The sequence below is a fragment of the Macrobrachium rosenbergii genome, chromosome 43, assembly GCF_040412425.1.
Source record: "Macrobrachium rosenbergii isolate ZJJX-2024 chromosome 43, ASM4041242v1, whole genome shotgun sequence".
NCBI lineage: Eukaryota > Metazoa > Arthropoda > Malacostraca > Decapoda > Palaemonidae > Macrobrachium > Macrobrachium rosenbergii.
This window is the reverse complement of record NC_089783.1, coordinates 23,809,876-23,823,929: the sequence shown is the minus strand read 5'-3', so window position 1 is coordinate 23,823,929 and position 14,054 is coordinate 23,809,876. Positions and strand designations below refer to the sequence as shown.

Sequence of the window (14,054 nt, the reverse complement as noted above, 5' to 3'; positions counted from 1 at the left end):
CAATACAAAAAAGAATATGATGATGCGTAAGCAAAATATATATACATACACGCGCGCGCACACACACACACACACACACACACACACACACACACACACACACACATATATATATATATATATATATATGTCTATATAATTCACTTTACCTTGAGAATAACCTACCCAAAGGGAATTACATGTACTGTAAGTGCGGCCACAGGCTTCTAACCTGTGCCTTTTTGGGTCTGACACGGAGAAAACAGGTACTCATCCATTGGGCTATCCAGCCGAATTGATAAATTCCATCTCCTATACATCTAAAACTAAAGGCACAGCTTCGAACCCCGGGCAGGAGACAGGTACTAACCAATTGTTATTCCCTTGGTTATATCCTTTTGGGGTGTATGTCATTCTCAGGAAAAGTAAACCTGACATTAAACGGCATATACGGCTTAAAACATTTCATATAATCATTACTATTTTATTCGTCTCAATATTTTAACCACTTCTTTTATTGTTGTTGTTCCTGAGTTTATTATTTTACTCGACTATTATTATAATTATTACGATTATTACTAACTTTTTATTTCAATCTTCCACATCCCAACCGCAGGTTGCTATTACTGGTGTTATAGCTTCTTAATAGTACGGTTAACAACAGTCGTTTCCATTAAAATCTATAACATATATATAATTACCATTATCTAGATATCATTACTAGTAATATGAGTGTAACGGTTCAACTTTCCTCCAAACTGCATTTTGCAACGACTCTAGTAGATACATATATATATATATATATATATATATATATATATATATATATATATATATATATATATATATATATATATATTATAAGCCAGAGAGATTGACCAACTGGCCATGAAAATTCACTACCGCCTCTTCTCTCTACATCTCTTATTCTAATGATGGCACTATAGGCCTTCTCTATGGGTATGAACATAATTAAAAATATTTGTTTTCTCGACGGTAATATAAAGTCGGCCATCTCCAGAATAACTCCGCCTTCCATAAATCTGAAATCACTTCATTAAGAAGAATACTTTAGGAAGCGAGATCAAAGCCTATTATCAAGGGTAAGAATTAGTCTCCCCCCTCACCCCCTCCCCCACCACTCAAAAGATCAAAGAAAACGGAACATATAAATGTTACGGTCCACTTCACATCAAGCTTTTTTCCAATAGCATCAAATCCGAAAATAACCTTTAAAATCCTCTCTTCTCTCTCTCCCAATCCCTCTCCCATATTCTCTCCTCTCGCGTCTATTTGTGCTGTGATTTAAACATATCACCCTTGATGCCAGAAGTTCGTTCAACACTTACTGGAAGGCCCTTGACAAATCGCACGGACCATTTTGGAAAAGGATCGAAACACATCGGAATGTGGGATTACAATGCCCCCGCTGCTCATCACCATTATTGGCTGTATTCATAACAACCATAGAGAATAGGGACATTCTGGGAATATAGCGTTACACCAACACCACCCTTGCGACAGTCACCCATACGGTCTAGCAACTCCCAGTCCGGAGAAAAAAGGTGTCGTTCTGTTTCCAGAATCTAATACACTGAGTGGCTTTCACTGACAAAACCCTAACCTCACGTACATTGAGGCTGACAATAGCCACTGAGCGACCACTGCATAGGGGCGGTATTGGCACATCCCCGAGACATAGCAGGAGTACCTGATGCCTGTCGGAGTAATGGTGATGTTACATTGTGAAGTGGCGGTGTTGACACTGATGTAAACAAAGGCTCTCTCACAAGATAATTATCATACTGCTTGTTCGACACTGGATGCTAACAGTAGTTACGGGACGTGAACGCACAAACTCACACGAGAAAAATAAATAGTTAATGAGATTTTACAAGGAGAATGGGAAGCGGTTAGTTTGCCGAACGGTAGAGGTTCACATTTTGGCGTAACAGATGGTATAAGTTGATAGCACTAACACAACATACAGTCTATAAAAACAGAAGGGTGCTGCCCAGCTTAATCTCTGGTATGAGCGAGGCGGTATCTCAGTCCAAGCTTCGGAACTTGTACAGCATGTAACCTCCTTATACTGTAGTCTTATCTTGCCATCTCGATCTTCTATGATATTCCAGCCATTTTTGACGTCATGGGTACAACAGCATACCGTAATATAAAAATTAAGCAAAAAAGCCACTTCCACTACATTGGTAATCCTTCAATATGACATGAATTTTATAAACCGCACACTGAACTAACATTGATGATAATTAAAATGACGAGAGCTGTAATGAATGAAAAGTGATCTAAAACGTACCAAACTCCTTCCGCAAAAACAAACAAATAAATCAATAAATACATAACAGAATAGTACTTGATGTGACACGGATGTACGTAGACGGCAAGAGGCCCCTCTGGCTACATTTTCACATAACGTATTTGTTCAAAAAAAGAAAAGATTATTTTTGGTAAGAGAGAGAGAGAGAGAGAGAGAGAGAGAGAGAGAGAGAGAGAGAGAGAGAGAGAGAGAGAGAGAGGGTCGATTAGATAAATATTTACTCTGCCCAGAACAATGACATTAGCGCCAAATTCTTGTGATTATAATCGAGTCCAGTTTCTACCCTCGTCCAATGAAGATGGATGCTACAACCCCTTACCTATAATCAGCGTTTAGCTAAAAGTGTTCCTTAGTAGTCACTAGTCACGTGAAAGAGTAGATATCTTTCTTGTGCCTTTCATTTTTAGGTGCAACGTGTGTCAAACCTTGGAGAAAGGAGTGTGCTCGTATATGGTTTCTTAATGAAGAGATGCCAGTTTTCTCTCTATTTTTCTATTTTTATCGATTTTCAGGTAAGGAGAACGTTACAGTGTTTTTCGAGTCATACGTCACTAGTTCTGTCGACCGCTGTCAAGAGGATCGGGTCGTTTAGTTGTTAAATGTAAAAATTGAAAGTACAGTGATGAGAGGAGTTCATATTGAATTAATAGGTAAATGTGGTCAAGGTTAAAAATGCTACTGTGCATATTCAATAAGGTCACAAGAAGCTGATGTTTATCATCATCATTTATTGTGCAAGTACATTCTTGTGGAACAAACAAAAAGGCGTTTAATATTGGTAGAAGATAACAATTTGAATACCAGGAAGGGATAACTATAACACAGAAAACCTATAGAGTAACAATGGAAAATATTTGGGATCCTCATTTCGTATTCTATTAAAAGTTACAAGTTTCTCTCTTACATATCCAAATTTTTCAATGGAGTTTTTTAATATAATTATCTGACAACACTTAATAGCAAATACAAGACAAACCCAAATCCTAGTTAAATGTGTGTTATTACAGAATCACATTTAAATTTTTTTGAAAAAACTCACATTACTATCAGACAACACGACCCACTCAAAATAAATTACCATCGCTTATTCCAAAGAAAACTATTAAACAAGGGAATTACAGTGCATACTTTGTTTCGAAGACAATAAGCTACTTCCTTATCCATCCACTTACCCCAAAAGCAGCTCATAAAACAAACTACCGGTCAATAGGCCCGTTCACAGCGTGCTTCTCACCTTGGTCTTGTAGGAGCTCGTGAATTCCCTGGATATAAGGTCCTCCCATTCTAAAAGTCTTTATCCCACTGACTATCATTTCCTTCCATTCCAATACTACTTCACACCATTAGACAACACTTCCCGCTCTCTTTTCATTTTGTTTATTAAACCGTCCGAGAAATACGCCATTATAACCAGTCTATTAACCTACATCCTTTCAATGCAATCAAAAAATACAAAAGTAATCCACCTTTTAACCTTGGAATAGAAGGGACTAGATACCCATGAAGTGGGCAAGTAAATGCAAGATTAAGGCGAGTAGTACCAGGGTGTGACAGGAGGTATGGACAATGCTGAACAGGAATATGGAGCAACTGAAACTATGGAAGTTTCCTGGGGAAGAGAATTGACCACTGATTTAGTAGTTGAAGGGTGAATTTGTAGTGACCGCTGCCTCATTCCTCAACCACTGTCAGACAGAAACAACAAATACCCAAAAGGACGGAATTATGAGAGAAGTCTGGAAAACGTCGGAACCAGGATGTTGAGAAAATCTTGCGGAATACAAGAAAAGGGTTTGAATGCAATGACAGTGACTGCCATTTGCAAACGGTACCAGTGCAAAATGGCGATAGTGGAAAAAAAAAGGCAATCTAATGGTACATTAAGAGAGTTTATAAGATGATATTAGTAACCACATGATTATAAGAGCCGAAGGAAACACGAAACGTACAGGTACTTAGAAGTAATTGCAGTATATTATAGTACTGTAGAAAGAATGCAAGAAAAAAAACTGCAGTGGTAAAGCACTGGTGTAACACCAGCTCTACAAAGAATTCTGGCAGAAAAAGGCAAGGTGTATAGGTAACGTTGATCATATCCTCCAACGTGTGAACAAAGTGCTTGGTCAGCGAAAAGGTAAAAAGGAAGTGGAATAATAATCAAACAGTAGCGATGGTGGGAATGGAAATTTAGCGTGCAGCAAGAAGGGTTGAAAGGGCAATTATTAAAGATAACATAATAACGATGTGGTAAAAAGATATAACACTGATCAGGGCTGAAGGAGGATAAGTTGTGACAAGGAAGACTATACATTAAGAGGTCTTTAAAAGGTAAAAAGGAGGGTAATGAATAAAATTTTGCTTATTTAGCGTGGTAGAGGTTTTTAACTGGAGCAGCCTAATATTCAGGGTGTACATACACAAGTAGCAATGCACAAGACACTGATGCTGTGTATAAATGATAACGCACATACTCATGAGCCCTCTGAGTAGGTATGGATATAAAGTAGCTGATGTTGTGGAAAACGTGCTGTTCCTGCAACCTTGTTTTCATTTGCACTCACCCACTAATGAAAATGGCCCAGTAATGAAAGTAAAACATATTCACCAGCTATCCTATATGCATTCCGCAGACACTCCCAACTTCTTTCCAATCTTTTACACTGATACAGGCAGCTGTATTGCTACAGCTACTGTGCGTCTCACCTCTCTCATTCTATATCAACAGCAATATTTACTCCATAGTACTTATACGAATCTTCCACCATCCATATACAATAACTGCTCCATCCTTCTGGTTTCTATTTACCCTTATACCAAACGCAAGTTCACTCACTCAAAAACACAAGTTTGTGTGTGGATATGTGAAACATGCTGAGAAACAAAACTATCAATGTCAATATCATCATAATTGTAATTATTTTCTAAAAATAAACACCGTCATCAAACAAGTCCAAAAGACCCTGAACTTCCTTTCACGGAATAGAATGCTAGAGTGAAAAAGGGGAAAACTGAGAAAACAAAACAAATAAAAAAGACATACCAAATAAACAAATGAATCCATAAATACTATTAGAAGTTAGACACTTCAAGGCATTGGTGCATATTACCTAAACTAAAATAATTTTTTAAAATTAAAAGCATCAGCATCACTAGCGGCTGACAGCAGATAACGGAAACCACTACTAAGATCAAGACAGGGGAGCATTATATATCCTAACAACTGCAGAACAAAGAATCCGCGCCATGCAGCATTTATGCCATCATCTCCAAACAAACAACACTTATGAATAATACCTACTTTAAAGTTTTAAATGTTGTGAAGAAATAACTCAGATTAGAAAAGATAAACGATAATTTTTATTCGATATTAACTATACTGGAAGGACATACTTTCGAATTGGACCTTTTTAGATCTAACGGCCAAAGGGACCAGCAAATCAAAGCAATTATCAAGGCCGGGTTCGAGCTAAATAGAAAAATAAAAAAGAGGTTCTTAATCCCAAAGACGCGATGGACGAACTGCCTCTTCGATAGTTAGAGGTCATAATAATCAAGGAAAGCGGAAACAAACAGAAACCCATAGGTTGAGCTGAAGACGCTGCTAGCCTTAACAGATTCCTGGAGCCACTAGGGAACACCTTGCCCTTTTTGGGGGTGGGGGGAGTTATACGGTCTTGTGCTGTGCTTCAGCTCCAAGAGAGTAATAACTGACAATATCATCCGACTCAAAGTCGACTGATACCGACAGGTATGTTTCTATCTTGGAAAAAAAAAAAGTTTTGCTGAAGTTCGTCGTCCTTGTTCCCCCGTGGCTCCAGGAATCTGTTAAGGATAGCTGTGCCTTTAACTCGACCTTTGGAAGTCTCTTCCTACTTCTGTTTTCCTCTAATCGTCAAAGAGGCTGTTTGTCCCCAGCGTCTTTAGGATTAAGGACCTCCGCTTTTTATTCTTCTTTTCTTCGAACCTAGCCTTGATAAAGACTGTGATTTGCCAGTTCCACTGGCCTTTAGATCTAGAAAGGTCGAATTCGAAAGTGTGACCTTTCACTACAGCTAGTAGCTTATAAAAATTATCGTTTATATTTGCTAGCCTAGGAGAGAGAGAGAGAGAGAGAGAGAGAGAGAGAGAGAGAGAGAGAGAGAGAGAGAGAGAGAGAGGTAAAAAGTCCCATCCAATCTGTTGTCACTTAAAACAAGACAGTCGACCTGGCCGCCATAAAGGTTCCGATCCCAAGGGAAGAGGATCAAAGCTTCTTGGATTATGGATTTTTCCTTCCCCTATGGCTTGTCTCTGCGACTTCCTGCATGCATTACCACTTCGACGATGTATCTCTATCAATCCCTGTTTAGACTTTTCCTCCTTTATCACCCTCGATAACTTTTTATTTTACCGTTATCAATGATGTTATTACGTGCAGTTCTATCCGCGAGCGTTTTCCTGGTCGTACTTAGCAGTACTGTTTCCTTCAGTCAAGAGGGCCTCCAATGGACGCCGTATCCAACATTATTTCTTTCAGGTACTGAGTTGATCATTAAGAACCTCCATTCAGTCTGAGCTTTTGTTTACAGAGAACCAAAACACTTTATGGTTAAGTTAATACAATACACGGAGCAAAATTTTGCAACTTCCTTAAATACGAGTAAACTGTTCCTATACGTAATCATCTGATTGAAACCATCAAAATTAACAGATCTCAGGATGTCTGAAGTATACAACCTACGTGATATGAATATTAACAAAAATTCTTCAGTAACATTAAATAAATGTGCAGCAATGTCTACCACACTTAAATGAATACTTCAGCCAAATTTTACACAAACTGAAGGCACCAAGTTTTAACGCTAGAGACAAAAGCTTTTCAATTCCTCTCTTTACTGTACATGTATCGGTTATAATGATCAAATGTACATACAATACACAAAAAATTATCACCCTCAAGGTGTGACACTTTACTCCTATTACGGGTTCACAACAACACATTACTTATTTTAAAATTTCCATTAATTATGGCTACAAGCAATGATTATGGACAAGTTTCCCAAAACCACAAACCCTCCCCAAGAACAGTTCTTTTCATCTCCGAATTAATACGCTGCATTCAGGTTCTCTCACTAGAAGGGCTACCATGGAAAAATCCTAACTTTTTTTCCCTGAAACCAACGTGGAGAAACGTTAATGCCTATTACGCGTAAAAAGGTCATGAGTATTCTATAATAATCCCAAGGACGCAAACAGTAGCAAGGACAGGGATATTATTGCCTAAGTATGCATGAAAAAAACCCACACACACATACATCTGTATATTTATGTACGTATGTATGTGTGCGTAGACAAGGAGGGAGGCCAACAACGTAGGGTCCCCGATATCCCTTGAGAGAAGAGGATCAAAGGCTGCTGACACGATCCACTCGGCATTAAATCCTTTTTGATCGATGCGACTTTATCCTACGACCGAATATTTGAACTGTGTTGCATCGGCCACAACGACACATATAAATACACAAACATACTGGCGGGGTAGAGAGAGAGAGAGAGAGAGAGAGAGAGAGAGAGAGAGAGAGAGAGAGAGAGAGAGAGAGAGAGAGAGAGAGAATGGAATATCTTTATGTAAATGAATGGAAAAAAAAATTACGTAGCATCTTTTGCGAACACAGGCTGGTACTCCCTTGGCATGTTTATTGATGATGTTCGAGGTTGCATTTTGTGGGCAGATTTTTTTTTTCGATTTTTTCTTTGATATGGAAAGAGAAAAGGAAAATCGGCGAGAATGATCAGCATACAGTGCTCGCCACTGCCACCAGCCAAGCACTTCCTGCTTTTTTTCCCCTTTCGCTTTCTTTTATTGTACGAATAAACGGTGATCTAGGTCACTCAGTTCATGTTTCTCGAAACGTGACGAATGATCCACACACATCTCAAAGGCATGAATCTTCTATATCAATCCTCTATATCATTTCACTGTGATTTGTTGGATTCATGCAACCCAAAAAGTTTCTCTATATTATGTGTTTTAGTCTGTGTCTGAGTATCTGTGTTTCGTCTGTAAACTTGAAGAGTTTCATGACTTGCGTTACAAAGATATTGATAAAAGCAGAACTTGTGTAACCGTATCCTCGTTTATATAGTTTCATCCGTTTTCGCCAGTGTACGTATGTATGTATGTATGTGTATATACATACATACATACATACATACATACATACATATTTATACATACATACATACACACACACATATATATTATATATATATATATATATATATATATATATATATATATATATATATATATATATATATATATATATATATACACGTTATGTAATGAATTATTTCCCATTACATAAAACGTAAATCCGTTCCTGAGCACCCCGATTAAACTGTACTAAAGGCCACGTCCAACGCTACAATCAGCTGCGTGCATCATTAACCCTTGTAAAAATGAGGGCTCCCGAATCTGACACTGATACAGGCAAAAACAACAGCAACAACAAAAACAACAACGAGTGGTGCTCGAGAGTAAACACGAAGTGCCCTAAGCCACGCGCTCCACCACCACCACCATAAGTCCGTGCCCACGGGTGTTTGTAACATCAACATGTTAATTATCTGCATCATGTTTCATCTCCTGACAGTACGCCACTCGCCGTCTTAATCAAACATTGCATTATGATGTTTGTCCCGATTAGATAAAAGCGCGGGAGTTACAATGACTTATGAACACTGGAGAAAAGAGGATGTACCAATTGGGCCAAAAAGGTAAGAGCACATAATATAAGAATGTCATAATATGGAGATTGGGACAGCTAAATGGAGAGTGCTTCTTTTTACTGCCCTTTTCATTCAGGAAAAATAATTGTAACATTATTTTCCATTAGCGTAGTCCCCGCCCCCTTCTTCAAGCACGGAATAGTCCTTTGTATCATAATAAATAAAATGAAATAAGTAAAAGAAAAAGAAAAAAAAAGGAAACGTAAAGGAAAAAGCAAGCAGTGCAGCTGTTAAATGTTGGAGTAAGACATTCAAGTCATCTAAAGATTACTGTGGTAAATACTAACAATGAAATTACATACACTGACACAAAAATCAGAAATTGTGAAAAAATTTCTCAAAAAAAAAAAAAATAAAATAAAATAAAATCATACGCGAAGGTTCATCGCACGAACATAAGGATAAAATACTTTAGAGACAAAAAATAAAATAAATTCAGATTTAGAGAGAAAGTTTAATGAAACAAATAAGTAATTTCTAAAGAATATAAGGTTACTTCTAAAGAATATAAGGCTATAAAAAATATAAGGTTACTTCTAAAGAATATAAGGCTATCAGGATGAAGATTAACTAGCAAAAATATGAAGGACAAATACGAAAAATAAATAAGTGTGTGGCTCAAAGAGCAAGCACGCGGCCTCTGCCTACAGGATAAACAAGGAAACGATGGCAGTGACCTTCTCCAAACACCCTTGGCACCTTCTCCCTCAAAAAGAAAGAGGGGAAGTCGATGGCTAAAAGATGTCTTTCACGAACGAAGGTTTTTCGTCCAGGCTGAGGGACTGTAGTTTGTTACCAATGGACTCGGAAGCAAGGAGGTTTTCATTGATTTCCGTTGCGTTTTTTAATGCATGCACGTGAGATAATACATTAAACAACCCTTTATCCCTCACAAACAACTCATTTTCCAAAGGCATTGATAATGACACTATAGTGATACCAGACTTTTAAAACATCGTCTTGGGGAAATCAACAATACAAAACGACCCTTTTTACTGTTACAAAAATCAAGAGAAAAAGGAAAATAATCTTGAGGTCTAGAAAACGAAAAGAGTCCTATGACAGCTCTCACTCGCCAGCAGTAGTCAACCAGTATTGTTTCACAGAAGGTTTTTACGACAAAAACCTCGCTTTGTGAATTTGGAATGTTTAGTTAGACGGAGCTGCCAGACGCCCAGCCGTGACCCCCTGTTTATGTTGCCTGGGGAACCCATCGACACCCACGTTGTCGTACTCTGAGCTCACCACCTTCGGTTATTTCTCTTTTTAGTGATTTTGTAATTCCTTTTTGAGTGTTGATGTTTAGGGCCTTAGAGAGAGACAAAAAGAGAGGGTCACGCAGGGAAAAAACATGCAGCAAAGGATGGTAGGTGAAATTTTCAAAGGATTCAAAAATGGATATCATAGGAAAAATGAATTGTGGAGCAAGAGAGAGAAGTGAAAAAGAAAAAGAAATTGGTCTGCACTGACCGGTAACCACAAAACGAAAATTCTGGCTGCTGATAATTGGTGAACATATTCATATTCTGGGCTTTGATCGCCTATCAAAAAACATATACGACAGCTTCCTAAAACTAACTAATCCTTGAGCGGCACAGGGAAAGAATATTGCTGTGTAATCAAATGTAAGACATGGACAAAATAACCTACCTAAATATTTTGACAAAGGATACTGTGGTTCTTAGATAAGTCTCCTAATCACATACTAGAGCCATCCTTCTCCTAGAGGGTAATTAGAGGATAAAGACACTTAAGAAAGGATTGCAATAGTCCCAGTGAAATCACTCAGGGCATCCCTGCTAAACCTGGACCTGCCAAGTGACACATACCATTGTCCAAGTCTAAATATCCGAAAGTCTGCTACCATTATAAATGACTAACAGTGTCCTTTAGTCTCACATTTACTCATGAAAAGCTTTTCGCCTTCATTTATCGATATTCCCTTTGTTTATCAAACTCAACATTTTGCAAACATGAACTGCACTGACCGGATGAATTTATTATGGCAAAACACGTAAAATGTATACATACATATACTGAAACTTTAACTTTATACGACAAAAATTCAATAAACGAATTATGAATAACATTTTAGAACATTAACTCCCACCATCACTCAGTAAGAAGGTAGCATTAACTTATTTACAAAAGCTAAAAATCATTGGTTACCTAGGAGGAGATAAGTATAAAACAATGATTTCTAATATAACTTTTAAAATTGTTTCATTGAAATACTGACCAAAGTATAATGTAAAGAAAAGTCATAATTATTTTTCCATAGAACAGAAGACACACATTATACACATATGTGCACATTGAGTGGGAGAGATGCAAGAAAATAAACAATAAATTAATACAATCAAATATTTAATGCAAAAAAAAAGAGTGCAAGAACGAAAAACGTTCCACGGAAAGACAATTCCACAGCTTTGAAGTAAAAAGGCAGTGTAAAAACACGGCACCTTTACAGATTGTGACCAGCGGAAGATCTGCAGTGCAAGTAACTCGCACAAGTCCTTACTTAAGATAGTTAAGGAAGTTTTCTGTTGAAATGAACCTTCTGGAAGCTGGTCAGACGGGATGACCTTCGGCAGTGATCTACACCATACCACCGCTTCGAGTAATCTTGTCTAAAAGATCAATATCGCGGTAAGCGGCAGACACCTAGACAAGAGAGCGGCTCTAACGTAATGACAGAAGACTAGATACCGATACCATCATCACTGGGCCACTGAATTACTTGTGTTGGGAAATCGAGTTATTATGTGAAGCTTGGATTCGGTTGGAAAACTCTCATGAATTTGTTGTAATGTGAGATTATACGAAATGGTAACGCTAATCATTGACCAAATATCAAACCCAAAGAGTATCTCCATATAAATAAGAAATGCTTCTGATGGCACGAAGAGAGAAATGTAAAAACTTGACGAACTAGTATTGAAATAAAAAGAACCTTTGCGAAGCACTGTTTGGTGTGACAAAGAAAAAAAAATATATGCTGTTCCAATGACTCAAACGGCTTTGCAGATACCATGTCACGATACACATCTTGCAGCCGAGTTTTTTTTCCTGCAGTTTTCTTTTTTGTGGTTTCTGAATACAACTGTATGAGTTATACATGACACGTTATGCATACTAACACAGAGAACCCTACCGTGAGTGAACAGTCTTCTTTCCCCCAGATCTCCACTCTCTCACCCTGCTGAAGTTGTACACGTAAATATAACAAACAATACAGCAAGGAGAAAACTATATTGAGTATACTTACAGGATTAATATGGATGAATTTTTTCAAACATCAGTCGTAATCATCCTCATCTTCAGGATGTTTGCAAAACTTGGCCCTAACCTTGGTCAGATGGATCAAACTGAAAACGAAAATATATATAAAAAATGCAACATGCGTAATAATTATGTGACTGATAAAGGTACACGATTAATTATACATGGCGATAACTGTTTAAAAAATAAATCATCAAACATCCAATGGGAAGTGATTATCAGTGGCTCTGGGGGTAGAGTAATGAAATTATCGCTCTAATCACGTGTAAAACTAAAATTCATTTAAAATAAAGAGGAAAAACTATGACCTTTAAGCAATACCAATATGAAGGCAAATACTATAAAATATTTACTAGCTTGAAAAGTATCTGAATCTCTATATAGATTAAAACTTGATCACTGTTACGAACAAAGGGCAAATGATTATTGTAACTGGCAATTAGCCTAATGAGAGAAATGTTTCCTACTCCGGTCAAAAAGATTACAGTATCTCAGTGACGTCAGGCTCGATACACAACGTTCGCCATTTGTTGCATTTAGGTTTGCTTCTCTCTCATTCGATTGACAGTTATTATACCTCATTTATATGTAAAGAAGTGCGAGGCCGCACAGTTAGTATTGAATGAGAGCATTCATACAATAAGTAAAACACAATCTTTTGCACAATTTTAAGGACCACAAAGACCTAGCATAAAAACATTTCAAGTTTTTCAAGTACATCTGCTGGTGCCTAAAACGAAACAAATAAATCATTCCTCTCCTGCATATATTAATGCTAATATATTATTATTATTATTCAAAAGATGAACCCCATTCATATGGAACAAGCCCACAGGGGCCAATGACTTGAAATTTAAGCTTCAAAAGAATATGACGTCCATTACGAATTAGTGGGAGGTGGTAGAGGGAATTACAGAAGGAGGAGATCTCACTTATTAAAAGAGAAAAATAAATTAATAAATACATAAAAATGTATTAAAATGCAAGGGAAATATAATTAGGGTAGTAATGCATTGCATCTTCACCTAAACTTTTCAAGTTCCAATTGCACAGCCTCAGGGAGACTTCCACAGTCCAACAGTGTGAGGAATAAAGGTCCTCTGGAACTGAGAAGTTCTACAACGAGGCACATCTACTGCATATTGGTGCTGCTGCTCAGCAAATCTGGTTGTTCTCGGCAGGAAAAGGGGATCAGGGATCAATTGAGAATGTGAAAGATCTCTGTTAAAAATACAACTTATGGAAAATTGACAAACAAGAGACCATCCGTCGATGGTCCAAGTCATAACTGCTATTAGGAAACAGAAACCTACCACCACGAATGAGATAAATCTCTGGCAGAAGCAGACATCTATACCGGAGAACAGCATTCTAGTAAAGGAAGGACAAATGGTCTAAAACATGTTGCACTGATTTTATCACTATCATAAATATATGAGGCCTTTCGAACAATACCTAACGTTCGTGCGGCATTTGCCGACACTTTCATCAGATGTTTCTCAAACGTAAGATGCGAGTCAAAAGTTACTCCGGCTCATTCAGCAGAGTGAGTCCCATCCACCGGGAGGGGAGGATGGGGCGGAAAATTTGTACGAGATCTGCTAATCAACAGTTTTCGTTTTACTGTAGTTCAGCCTCATCCCCCACCGGCTATACACCATTCACTAATCCGCTCCATGTCTAA

General features: G+C 37.7%; 1 long non-coding RNA gene across 1 annotated transcript in view; it reads right to left on the bottom strand.

The window, feature by feature from the left end:
- The window catches only part of LOC136828514 (uncharacterized), a 239,400-nt gene that overhangs the window by 189,476 nt on the left and 35,870 nt on the right, over nt 1–14,054 (bottom strand). Inside the window, exon 2 of the long non-coding RNA XR_010850079.1 lies at nt 12,357–12,456. This is a non-coding gene — a long non-coding RNA (uncharacterized lncRNA). The remainder of the gene's footprint in view (nt 1–12,356; nt 12,457–14,054) is intronic.